We start from the raw sequence: 13587 nt of genomic DNA, 5'->3' as shown, positions 1-13587 counted from the left end.
CCCGCGCCCCGCCCCCCGCACGGCTACACAGAGGGGCGCCCACGTGCCCAGCCCGCCTTCTGCAGCGCAGCGGCCCGGGGCGCTCCTCTCCGCGCGGACCAGCGAGGCGGCGGCCGCTCCTTCCAGCCTCCCGGAGCCGCTCGCCCACCACCGCCCCCTCGGCGCGACCCTAGCACCGCCCCAGTAAGTTGCCAAGGGTCCGGTCGCGCGGAGGGACCGCAGGCGAGGGGCGGCCTGGGCTCCGGGGCCGGACGGGAAGGGCCGGGCTGGGGCGCCGAGGGCCCCGAGGCCGCGCCGCTGGGACCCGGAGATGAAGAACCCCGAGGCCGCGGGAGGGGGCTGCCGCCGCAGACCCTCGTCCCTGGGGGCTGCGCCTCGCCCTGGCCAACCCCGCGCGGTCGCGTGTGCCGCGAGGCGTCGGGGTCCGCGGGGACTGCGCGGGTCGCGGGGGCTGGGGACGGCCGGCACGGAGACCCTGCGGGGGCCCTTGAGGCACTCTTGTCCGGGGCGGGGAGGAGAGGGGCCCTGGGCACCCGTCTCCGGGAGGGCACACTGAGGGGTCCCCGAAGTCGCCTTCCAGAGAGTTTTGATTTAAATATAGAACAGCGCTTGGAGCCCTGGAAGCCTTTCACGTCCTAGACCTGACCGGGACGGGTAGGACAGGTAAAAGGGCCCGCCGCGGTGTGTGTTTGAAAGTAAAGGGGTGCCGTTTTAAGCCCGTCAGGGACGGGCTATACTCTTAAAGCCTACTGCCTGGAGTCTTCAGCTTTGAACTCGAAATGCCGTTCTTGATGCAGTCACCTAGCCCATCGCCTCACAATACCCTTCCAGCGGAGAACTTTCCAACACGTATATCCAGACGATGGGGCAACGTGTTCAAAGACGGTATCTTAAAGGGCCTTAAAAGTACTCTCATGGAGTCCTGTAAGTCTTTGTAAGTGGAAACAGTGCCCAGATTTCGGGAGTAAAAAGGTCCAACCTGTTGAGACTTTGAAGTATTCATGCAGAACTGCCTGCAAAAGCGTTCAGGGGACTCTTAGGACTGGTAATAAGATTTATCTAGTCGCAAGTACAGAAACATTCATCTTTGAATGAGGGAGGATCGTCAGATTTTAGGAGCGTTCTGAACGTTGGCGGGGGCCTGGCGTATCAAGTAAGTGCGTATGTGACCTCTGACTTGATACTTTGGCACTCTTGCAAAACCTCAGTCACCTCTTTCTCCACTGAGCCTTAATAATAATTATCTCCCCAGGAAATCACAAGTATTTGTGTTTGCGCTCTTTTGTCTAAGGGGTGGACAGGATAATAATAGTTTTATATGCTTTCTTATCTTGCTTTTTCCCTTTGTACTATTAAACCCTTTTTTTCTTTTAGTTGCACTGACGCTTGATATGAACTGTTTTAGTGCAGAACAGCATATGCATTTTCTTAATATTTTGCTTTACTACAGAGTTTCTACTTGGCTGCTCTGTGTTAATGCTGAGAGGCCACATTGTTTATTAGGATTTTTTCACCTTTCTCCCTTGCCTCTCAGTTGTTTCCACATCATGCCTTGATTGGGGAATGTCATTTACCTTAAAGCATTTTAATCTTTAAGGGTGTGATGTGGCCTTGGAGACCCGAATAAAACTCTGTCTGGTATCTCCTGGGATTCAGTTTGCAGAATCCTCGGCCTCTTCAGCACATCGTTAGCAAAGTCCTTTGGATTCCAAAGTCTCTAAGCATTATCACTGGACTTAGAGTCTGTAAAAGAGCATGGAGGCTGGGAGTGGAAACAAGGTTGAAAAGACAGAATACTCTAACATTTTCCATCTCATATTCTCATCTATTTTTGGGTTTTGGACATATGCACCTGAAGAATTTTAAAGTTCTTGCTTTCCACCGGAAGCTGGCTCCCCTTTGCGGAGTGGGAGTGCCTAGGCTCCATTCTACATGGCCCACCTTCTGTTGTCTTCTCATGCTTCCTTGCTGAAGTTGTCATTGCTTCTCTTGGCTCTTCTGGCCAGACCTGGGCCCTCATTCATGGCCATTTCTTCTTCTTTCAGTCCACTTTTCAAATGGGCTTTCTCTCATCATTTTTCTTTGGTGGCTTCTCTACTTAGCCTAGTTTCTGTCTTCTCTTCTGTTTTATTTGTTTGCTATTCCATATACCTTTACCTATATACCTATATAAGTATTTTTTTTAAGTGTTCAGGGCCATCTGCTAGTTTTATTTTGATGCCCTTCAGTGACCAACTTTCAGAACAGAATATTGAAAACATCCTACCTTGCTGTGTGTTTTATTATTTTCCCAAACATGATATGAACACATTGATTCTTAAGGACTGGCTTCTTAGAAGCCACTTACTGGATGTTAAGCATTTAAAACAAAAGCCGAATTTTCAGTTGAATCTATTTCTCAACATTCACATGCTTAGTACTGTATGCTTCATTTGAATGTTTTGTCATCCAACTAGTACTGAAAAACTCATTTAACGGTAAGATTTCACTTACGTGAGACCACTCATCTAAATGGTTTGCAAAATCTGCGTGGTTAACCCATACTACACCTTTAATCTGAGTATTCAAAAACATACTGATAAAGCCTTGATTAAAAAAAAAACTTGGGGCACCTGGGTGGCTCAGTTGGTTGGGCGTCTGACTCCGGCTCAGGTCATGATCTCGCGGTCCGTGAGTTCGAGCCCTGCGTCGGGCTCTGTGCTGACAGCTCAGAGCCTGGAGCCTGTTTGAGATTCTGTGTCTCCCTCTCTCTCTGACCTTCCCCCATTCATGCTCTGTCTCTCTCTGTCTCAAAAATGAATAAACGTTAAAAAAAAAAAACACTAATGAGATCATTCTTTTCATCGTCACCTGTTGCAATAACTTTTCATTCTACTGCCTAACAATGTCTGCACGTGACACATGCTCAATATGTCATTGTTGAATGGATGCCGCTGATTTCAATAATTTGAGAAAGGGTGCTATTTATGTCTTTGACTGTATATTCCTTCATTAAGTTTCCTTCACTGAAAATCCCTATTCTGTTCCAGACACTGGACAACCAAAAATTATGTGTAGCTCCAGTTTTGGAAGGATTTTTCAGTTAGTTTTACAGTAAGGAAACCTTTCATCGATGGATTTATGAGTAGGTTTTTTTGTTGTAATTTTATACGAAGTAACAATACCTATAAACAGATGACTTGGGTACTGTCTATACCAGAAAGCAAGTAAGGAACACGCTCTCTAATACATGAAAATGATGCTGCTTTCTATTTCATCATCAAAAGTACCTGTGCTTGGCGTTTTTGTTTTATTGGTAGTAACAAATTTGTCTTGGTTCTTCTCATATAGTCTCTTACTTGCCTTTTTGGCTATTGTTTTAGAATTGTTGTCCATGGCTGTGGCAGTGTTGGAGATGCCTTTGATAAAACCAAACCAACAGCTAGGGGTTCATTCTCAGCAGGCTCTAAATAGTTGACCAGGTTCTCAGTAACTTAGTTAAGATAATCAGAGCGTGATTGATCTATTAATTTTTCATGTCCAACTTAATAAACATAATATTAATCTCTGGAAGCAAACAGTGTACTATTGTTTTCTTTGTACTTATGGACTCAAACTTTGCATGTTTGTAGGGAAGCCCTCTGCTGTCATTAGTTAACCTTCTCATTGATAAGTACAAGTTGTATTGACTTTAAGATTTGAGGTAAAGTGGTTTTTATTTAAAATGCTGGATTTAAATATGTGGGTTGCATTTCTTCTGTTCCTATTCAGACTTTTACTTTGGAATCTCTGTTCAGAGAAGTCCATGGGTATGTATGGACATACATTATTGAAGATCTGTTTTTCTGGGTGTGTATGGACATACGTGGTTATAAAACTTGGGGTTTCTTACATCTAAGATGGAATCATCAGGCTACAGTGTCCTATGTGATGATTTCATTCTGCAGATGTCATAAATTTAATATTATGCCTCTCTCCATCCCTCTTCAAGAAATAAAATAAAAATAAAATCCATACCCACCCATTCATTTCCGGTGCTGCATATTAGTACCTCTCTTCAGAATGTGAGCCAATCTGGGATTCTGCAGTGAGGCAGATGGTATAAGAACGTTCCTTAACCTTTCTTCCAGGAGTTAAAAAAAAAAGTCCTATGTTGTATTCATTTTTGGAATATTTTGTGAACAATACACAGCAAAGAATTTTTATTTCCCTTGTTGATTCTTGCTAGTTTTTCCCACAGTTCTGGGGAAAATTCTTTTCTTTCCTTCACCCAATCTGGCTTCAGGAAGCCTCCCTAGGTCTTTATACAATTATATGTAATACAATGCTGTTTATTGCCTTCAAAGCCTACTTCCTAGTGAACCTAGTGATCATGGTGGATGGAACTCCATGTCATTAAGGATGCTGAATGATACTGTAATTAAGAGTCTCTCATTTGATACTTCTTTTGCCCCCCCCTTTTTTTAGTTAAGATTTTAAGATAAGTGGATCTGTTCTGCTTAAAAACAAATGCTTGTCTCTTCAGAAAATCAAGACAGTACACCTTAAAGCTTCTTTATTTTACTTCTATGTAAAAGATGTTATAGAAGTTGGTACTTTGATCATTAGAAGAATAAAGATTGGTTAGTTAGGATCTTTTCTTGCCTTGGCTGTGGGTATCTAGCTGCCATATTGGTAGATGATGATAATGATGAGAGTCACCAGTGGAATCAGTGGTAGTGGAATTAAGTAGTCTGTAGATTGAACCTTAAGGAAAAAATGGGGTCTTTTTGCATGTTCAGTCTTATTTTTTTATGCCCAAATATGAACTCAGGACAAATTTTCAGAATGCAATTCAATTTCTACTTTAAAAAGCACACTAAGGGGCATCTGGTTGGCTCAGTCAGTTGAGCGTCTGGCTCTTCATTTCCGCCCAGGTCATGACCTTGAAGTTGGTGAGATCAAGCCCCGCATTGGGCTCAGCACTAATAGCGTGGAGCCTGCTTGGGATTCTCTTTCCCTTTCCCTCTCCCTTGCATGGGCGTGCACCTGTGTGCTCTCTCTGTCTCTCAAAGTAAATAAAAATAAACTTTAAAAAGTCACACTAAAATCTCTAGAACTTTAAAAATATTGGAGTGGTGGGAGTAAGAAGTCCTCTCTGTATCATATGCAGAGTGTATTTCCTGAAGCACGTGACTTATCTTCCACCCTTCTCCCTGTTCATGCTGTCTGGGTTCCAAAAGCAGTTATGCATTTGGTGGAAACAACTGGGTTTGATTTTTGTGAAACTAGTAGGCAGAATTTACCACAACTCATCTGCAAAACTTAGAGTATTTAGCAATTGTATGTGCATCCAAGTTACTTAATACTGTTTTGATCCATTAGGATTCCTGGAATAGGAAATGAGACTTTGTAACTTTGCTTCTAAGAATATCCTATGAGATAACTCTATTTGGAGTCTTCCAAATAGATGAACAGCGGTTAGTTAATCCATTTTGGAGAAATATGTGTTGTATATATTTACTGCCCAGATCTCGAGTCTGTAGAGAAGCAAAAAATAAGTAACTTGTTTCCTGTTCTCTGGGCATTGACCACCCAGTGGAGGGGTTAACGAGGAAACATGCAATGGAAGAACAATGATAAAGCTGTCATCCGGGTGGCAAAAAAAAGCTGGAGGTATAGGGAAGAGAGATAACAATCTATTCCAAACTTTACTTTAAAAAAAAAATGTGTTGTGTTTCTGACATAGACAAAATGCCCAACCAATTTAGGTATTGTCATCATTATAGTTACTATTACTGCTGCTAAAACTACTCTTTCTTTTCCTCTAGTTGCTTTTTGGTAAAACTTGAGTCACTTGGACTTGAGTTCTGGCTGGGCAGTTATTCACCAAAATATGCATTTGGGAGGGCAATAATAATACTTACTATTAATTTGGCAAAATTGTGTATCATTTATTACCCCAGACCTCTAGAAAATTATGTTATATATATATATATATATATGTATATATATGTGTGTGTATGTGTGTATATATATATATATATATATATATATATGTATATATATATGAGAGAGAGAGCACATACTAGCATTCAGGGCAGGGGCAGAGGGAGAGAGAGGATGGAGCCCGCTATGGAGCTCGATCCCACAATACTGGAATCGTGACCAGAGCTGAAATCAAGAGTCCAGCGCTCAACTAATGGAGCTACTCAGGGACCTCTAGAAAATTACATTTAATTGCAAATTCAAACTATTCTGAAATGTTTAGAAGAAGAGTTAAAATGCATTAGGAGATTATATTTTAGATGGAAATCGTTTTTTAAAATTTTTTAAAAATGTTTTTATTCATTTTTGAAGGAGAGAGAGAGAGACAGAGAGACAGAGCCAGAGCATGAGTGGGGGAGGAGCAGAGAGAGAGAGGCAGACACAGAATTTGAAGCAGGCTCCAGGCTCTGAGCTGTCAGCACAGAGCATGATGCAGGGCTCGAACTCACGAACTGTGAGATCATGACCTGAGCCGAAGTCGGATGTTTAACCAACTGAGCCATCCAGGCGCCCCTAGATGGAAGTTTTGAAGAATAAAGCCATTATTAAATTTTTTAAAAATGTTTATTTATTTTTGAAGGAGAGAGACAGAGTATGAGTGGGGCAGGGGCAGAGAGAGACACGGAGACAGAATCTGAAGCAGGTTCCAGGCTCTGAGCTGTCAGCACAGAGCCTGACCCAGGGCTCGAACTTACTTACAGCCTGTGAGATCATGACCTGAGCTGAAGTCAGACACTCAACCAACTGAGCCACCCAGGTGCCCCACATTATTAAATTATTAAATTAAGAGAATGAGATTATTTTAATTTCTTTCTTTAACAGTTGGGTTGTTCCATTAAGCAAGGAGGTATATTTACACAAACTTAATGAGTTTGAAATCCATAAAGGGCCTTGTCTAGAATGGAAAGAGGTCTTCATCCATTTTCCCATTATTGCTTCTCCCACAGAACACCCACTGCAGATCAAGAAAGCGGACTCTGTCTACACTTTAGCGTTGGTTGCAATCTTTACTTTCAGCTTGGGATGGACAAAGGACTGATTAGAAATGCTGATAGCTGAAGAGATACTTGTCTATCCCACATTAGAGAGGGAAGGGTTGTTTTGTTAGAAGAAAGCACATTTAGTTTAGTGTCTACCATTGACCTAGTAGAAGAAAAAAATGCTGTTTGTTTTTTTTTAAGTTTATTTATTTTGAGAGAGTGAGAGGAAGTGTATGAGTGCGGGAGGAGCAGAGAGAGAGAATCCCAAGCAGGCTCCACGCTATCAGCACAGAGCCCAATGTGGGACTCCATCTCACAAACCATGGGATCATAACCTGAACAGAAATCAAGAGTTGGATGCTTAACCAGCTGAGCCACCCAGGCGCCCCTCGGGGTGGGGGGTGGGGGACATGTTTTACAAGAGACTATATAACTGAAACTATATTTACTATAGTCTTCAGCTCCTGTCAGACAGCTCCTGTCTTCAGTCCTAAGTCAGGCTTTAAGGTGGTACAAGGAAGGTCTCCATGTAGACAGGGAGCTGGTGCCAGAGCTCCACCTTCCAGGTTTCAGGTTCTTGTGAAAATACCATTAAAAAAAAAAAAAAAAAATCCTCCTGAGAGGGGGATGGAGGTGGGAAGGACAGGTAATTAATTTGCATCTTTAGTTTACTAGACAAATCTTTCCATTTCTACTAGATAAAAATCGCTTCACAATGTTTTTGTTTGATGGACCTTAGGTGCTCAAAATTCCATTAATCCTAGTTGTTTGCAGCACACTGGTGTCATGTCATTGCTGATTGGCTCATGTTTGACCAATAAGTATTATTTCCAAGTTCTTGGGTTGGATGGGGTATGGATATTCAATGTATTATTATTTTAGAATAATACATGAATAAACAAAACTTTAAATAAATTTCTCCTAAATAAATCAACAAATAAAAATCTTTACAAATGTCTTTGTGTTTTTCCTTCAAGTAGAAAACATTTGTATTAAATGAAGTTTTCCCCTTTCATTCAGAAAGACAGTTTTCTTTAGAGTGACTTTTTTTTCCTCCTGAAATTCACTCAGTGTTCACTCCCATGATGTTCCTGGTCTCCTGAAGCAAAGAATACTTAATATTTTGCATAGCCTTCATGGTCTACAAGATGTTTGCAACTTGATAAAAATCTGAATGAAAACTTCACTGATAGTTTGTATCAAATTTAGGTATGAATTCCTCTGGGAAAATTCTTTGTCCGGTAAATTCAGGCTAGTCTGCGTGACCTTTTCTCTGCTTTTAATGATCATATTAAACAACACAATTTTATATTTCTGTTTGAATCCAACAGCAAGTTTCAATTCTGTTTCTTTAATTCAGTTGTTATTTGAGCAATCATTTAGGAGATGTTTCTTGGAGACCTAGAAGGAGCCAGGGATGAGCTTTGATACTCCATGCTGAGGGCTCATTAACACTCTGGAGTTATCTTGGCCATGTTAGGAATTTAACTCTTTTGTCCAGGCCAGTCAATGCAACAAAATGACTTCAGATTGGCTGTGTTTAATCAAGCAAAATGAAGTTGCTGTTTTAATTCTTACATGTGACATTTTGCACTCATCTAGACTTCTATATGAAAGAGTTGACAGAAAAATAAGAAACTTCCTCTCCAAGTCCAAAACCTACTGAGAGTTCATTTTGTTCACCACGTGAAACAAACAGCACTGCCAAGGTTCTTGGCCAGGTCCTTAGTGAGTTTCTTCGCGAGTTCCGGCATGCAGTAAAGATTGAACACCCACTCTGTGCTGTGTGAAGGGTGTGACGTGTAGTGAATCTCCACCCTGGTGGGTCATGGTTTAATCTCTGTGGAATTTGATGGTGTTGAGAGTTACTTCCCTACCAAATCCTCTTCTCTTTGGCTGCTCAATCTATATTACAAATTTACATGAACAGTTTCGGAGGGGAAGGTTATAGAACCATGTTGATATATTAATGAAATCCTCGCGGTCCATGCTGTTTGAGCAGTCTCTGAAATTTAACTGTCCAACTCTTAAAAGATTGGACAAGTGAATCAAATGGGAGAAATTAATTTTTTTGTTTATTTTTGAGAGAGAGAGAGAGCGAGCACGCGTGGGGGAGGGGCAGAGAGCGAGAGGGAGACACGGAATCCGAAGCAGGCTCCAGGCTCCAAGCTGTTGGCACAGAGCCCGACGTGGGGCTGGGACCCACGAACTCTGAGACCATGACCTGAGCTGAAGTTGGACACTTAACCAACTGCACTACCCAGGCACCCCGCCCTGTCTTTTCTTTTCTCTTTTCTCTTTTCCTTGCTTTGTTTTTCTTGTTATTTTCAGAGAGAAAGAAAGTGCAAGTCAGGGAGGGGCAGAGAGAGAGGAGACAATCCCAAACAAGCTCTACACCTTGAGTGCAGAGCCCAAGGCAGGGCTTGAACTCATGAACCATGAGATCATGACCTGAGCCGAAGTCAGACACTTAACCAACTGAGTCACCCAGGTGCCTGCCCCAACTTACTGTTTTTTCTAATGAAAAGTTTCATGACAAGTTTCCTATAATTTGCATCAACTGTATTTGAACTAATGGTACTTAACAGTTTTTTGATAGAGGAGCGCCTCCTTCTTCTGTCCATTCTGATTATATTTTCATAGAAGGAAGAAGAAACACACATATGCATGAAAAATACAAATGCCCCAGTAGTTTTCTGTAATATATCTGGTGGTAAAAGCTGCCCTGAATTCAGTGATTAGGAACCCAGAATGAGGCCCCTGCAATTCAGAAAGCCCTTTCAACTCCTGGGAAGGGTATCTTAGGAGAGACCGTCTGGGGGCCGGATGGGTCTTTCGTGGGTCCGACATCCTTTCTTCTTGCTGATGTAAAGCTGCTCGTGGCCCACGGAGGGGCTGAGATCTGGCTCAGAGGTAGGTGTGGCTGTGGGGGCTGAGCTGAAAGCTGTGACAGTAACACCATGATGCCCAGGGAAGCAGTGGCCTGACATCAAAGGAACACTTTGGACTTACGTTGTTTCCAGAATCACCATCTTTCTCTCTTCCATATTCCCAGATTTCTATGTCTACATATGGACCAGGAAATAAATTTGATTCTAAGCATAGCTGAGATCACTTTAATTGAATAGTTGTAAATATATATATATATAAATGGGAAGAAAAACATAAGAGATAAGAATAGTCAGTGCCCTCTTTTCTTCTCTAAAATTGGAGCATCTTTGGAATGGCATTTGAAATTCAGCCGTATGGCTCAGTGTCAGTCTGATGTGGATATTCTAGAAATCTCTGGAAGTTAATACACTTCAGTGTGATGGAACTAAAGACGTCATGCAGAACTGAAGAGTGACTGCATCACTGCAGATGCTTAATAATGTGCCTAATGAAAAACAGGCAGAGTGAAGAATTTTAATTTTTTTTTTAAGATTTATTTTTGGGAAACAGAGAGTGCAGGCAGGGGAGGGGCAGAGAGAGAGGGAGACACAGAACATGAAGCAGACTCCAGGCTCCAAGCTCTGAGCTCTGAGCTGTCAGCACAGAGCTGCACAAGGGGCTCGAACCCACGAAGTGTGGGATCATGACCTGGGCCAAAGTCGGATGCTTAACTGACTGAGCCACCCAGGTGCCCCAAGAGTGAAGAATTTTGAAGTGGATTTCTCCACTGACATGCTTGTCTTTTGCAAAACTTGCTTTATAAGTGGTTAAGATTTGCACTGTTTTGTTGCAAAGAGCCCTCTTTAAATGCATTACGTTTGTGACATAGTGGTTGTGTAGGTGGCGTAGGACTTTTGTATGCAGTATTCATCAAGAAAAGAACACAAAGCACATTTCCATGCCATTGAGAAGCAATAGTGGGTGTCGATAAAATGTGTAGTACTAGAGTTTTGAAAACATATCTTGGGCTGGTGCCTGTTTTAAACTCTCCTGAAACAGTTTATTTAAAACAAAATCACTTTTTTTTTTTTTTTTGGTTAGATGGTAACACAGGCATAAGGCTTCGTATCCCAGAAATTTGGTTCTGCCGCTATGAAAATGGGGAGATACTGTTGTGATAACTGGTTTTTCCATGCCAAACCCTACACTTAACAGTGCATTGAAAACTGTCTCATGGGCGATTTGTGAAGCTTTGAAGTGTTCGCTTCCTGCCTCCCTGGCTGTGGACCATTTCTGAGCTCCTGGCACTGTGTATGTGCCGGCCAAGCACAGTGCTAGACAGGTTTGGAAGACGAGGAGGTAAGCTCCTAAGATTGACAATTTAGGGCTCTCTTTTTATAGGATAAGAAACTGAGATATTAAGAGGTGTAACTTCTCTGAGGTTAGACAGCTAGGGGCAGAGTGAAGACTTGATTTCCAGATTTCGACATAGCAAAAGCACGGATTTATATCAGGCTATTCTGCTTTTGTGAAAGTAAATCATAATCACTTGTAATATATTACTTAGGTGGTAGGAAGTTTATAAACGGGGAATCAAAGTACAGTTTTTAACCTAGGTTTTTAGATTTTAAAATTTCTTAGAAATTAGAATATTTGAATAAGATATTTTCATGTAGTGGCATTCTTAGGATGTGAACTATTTTTTTAAATGCCTTGTTTTTACCCCCCACCCACCCCCCAAAAAAGGAAAAATGTAATCTTAACCTAAAAATAAAATGACTTTAATATGGGTTCTAAGCTATCTAAAGTCATTAGGATTTAAACCTCCTAAGTGGTGCTTTTAAGTAAATAAGTTCTGTTTGGAGTGCTATTGTGCTATCTAGAGGAAAAAAAAAGGCTCGATTTTTTACTTTTTCTGATTATCGTAGGTAACAGATGGTTTGCACTTAGTTCAGTGAACCAAACAAAGAGCAGACTTTGCATAAAATTTCTGTTGATGGTGCATTTTATCTCACTGAAATGGGTTGTATGGACCTTCTGAATAATGAATAGCATATTTGTGTTATTCTGATCTTTTCTGCTACAGAGTGCCAGATAAATGTGAAGGACAAACGACCTGGCATTGCCACTTTAAAAGTTGTACAGTATCAGGATGCCTGGGTGGCTCAGCCGGTTAAGCGTCTGACTTCTGCTCAGGTCATGATCTCTTAGTTTGTGGGTTCGAGCTCTGCGTCGGTCTCTGTGCTGACAGCTCGGAGCCTGGAGCCCGCTTCGGATTCTGTCTCCTTCTGTCTCTGCCCCTCCCCCATTCGTGCTCTCTCTCTGCCTCTCAAAAATGAATAAACGTTAAAAACAAAACAAAACACACAGGCCAGTCCTGAGCACCTCAGCGCAACAGTCAGAGAGCACGTCTGTGGGTTGTGTCCCCTCCGGGCTGCTGTGGCATTGCTCACCACGCCCCAGGAGCTGGAAGGTGTGGTAACAGGAAGGGGACAGTTCTCATAGCTCCGCCCCACCACCTGCTGCCATTGGAAGATCAGAACAACTAGAGGCAATCATTTAAACAATGACTGTTCCTTCCAGGGGATCCTCGGTGTCCAATTTCAGCTCAGGACATGATCTCATGGCTCATGGGTTCGAGCCCCACGTCGGGCTGTGTTCTGACAGCTCAGAGCCTGGAGCCTGCTTCAGATTCTGTGTCTCCCTCTCTCTCTGACCCTCCCCCGTTCATGCTCTGTCTCCTTCTGTCTCAGAAGTGAATAAATGTTAAAAAATAAATAAATAAATTTAAGAAATTGTAGTGACTTAATTTTTGTAAGGATTTTAAACCTGAAACAAAGCCTGGGGAACCCCATCGTACCTCTCTAATCCCCCAGTCTTGAAATTATTTAGTGCAGTTGCTGTCTAATGTTTGACTTTCTGTCGATCCACCAGCCTGTTCTTAGTTGTCGCTTAACTCTTGTGTGGCGTCAAAAGGTGGAGGTGACGGAGGCGTGAGGCAGGCAGGATGACGTGGCTGCCGGGAGGTCACTTGACCAACCAGGAGCTGCAGACACACCTGCAGTTGGTAATTGAAAGCTCAGTTGAGAACTTTACTTCATCTCACAGGTTTTCTTTTTAACTTTTTTAACGTTTATTCATTTTTTGAGAGACAGGGCATGAGCGGGGGAGGGGCAGCGAGAGAGGGAGACGCAGAATCCGAAGCAGGTTCCAGGCTGGGCGCTGTCAGCACAGAGCCCGATCCGAGGCTCAAACTCAGGAGCTGTGAGATCATGACCTGAGCTGAAGTCAGGCGCCCCTCAGGCGCCCTCCATCTCACATAATTTTAACGCATTACGTAGCAGACAGGGGAATCGGTAAAGTTGAACTACATATTTTCACTTCTAACTTTGTATGCATGAATCAGAGTTCAGGCTGTTTTCAAGAAGTGGAAGAAAAGGAAGATTTGAACCAAGTGTAATTTCCGTTGAGATAAAAGGTGAGAAAAGAATGCAAGGATCCTTATTTTTTTTTCCGCCCCCCAGAAAATGATATATGTAGAATAGTGTTTGAAGGCAGAGAAAATAATTTTTCTCTGGGGTTCACTTCCACAGAACTTGCACTGAGATTATTTTCTGAAGCATAATATACAGCATTCCTAGTTTTAATAAATCATGAGATTCTAGGCTCACAAGACACCTGTACATTTCATCCCAAACAGAATCATGCCTCACCATTCCTCACAGGTGTA

General features: G+C 42.4%; 1 protein-coding gene across 4 annotated transcripts in view; it reads left to right on the top strand.

Annotated features, from left to right (window-relative positions):
• The first annotated feature begins 56 nt into the window (after window positions 1–56).
• Window positions 57–13587, top strand: part of SLC7A2 (solute carrier family 7 member 2) — a 76415-nt gene continuing 62884 nt past the window's right edge. The window contains exon 1 of one of the 4 annotated variants that reach the window (XM_058720081.1): window positions 57–183. The gene's annotated coding sequence lies outside the window, so the exon portion shown is untranslated. Of the gene's footprint in view, window positions 184–538; window positions 664–13587 lie in introns of those variants that run through there. The other 3 variants (XM_058720084.1, XM_058720082.1, XM_058720083.1) reach the window with 3 other exon arrangements.

The sequence above is a fragment of the Neofelis nebulosa genome, chromosome 3 (assembly GCF_028018385.1).
Source record: "Neofelis nebulosa isolate mNeoNeb1 chromosome 3, mNeoNeb1.pri, whole genome shotgun sequence".
Taxonomy (NCBI): domain Eukaryota; kingdom Metazoa; phylum Chordata; class Mammalia; order Carnivora; family Felidae; genus Neofelis; species Neofelis nebulosa.
The sequence above is the reverse complement of the archived record's forward strand: the minus strand, read 5'-3'. Positions and strand labels throughout refer to the sequence as shown.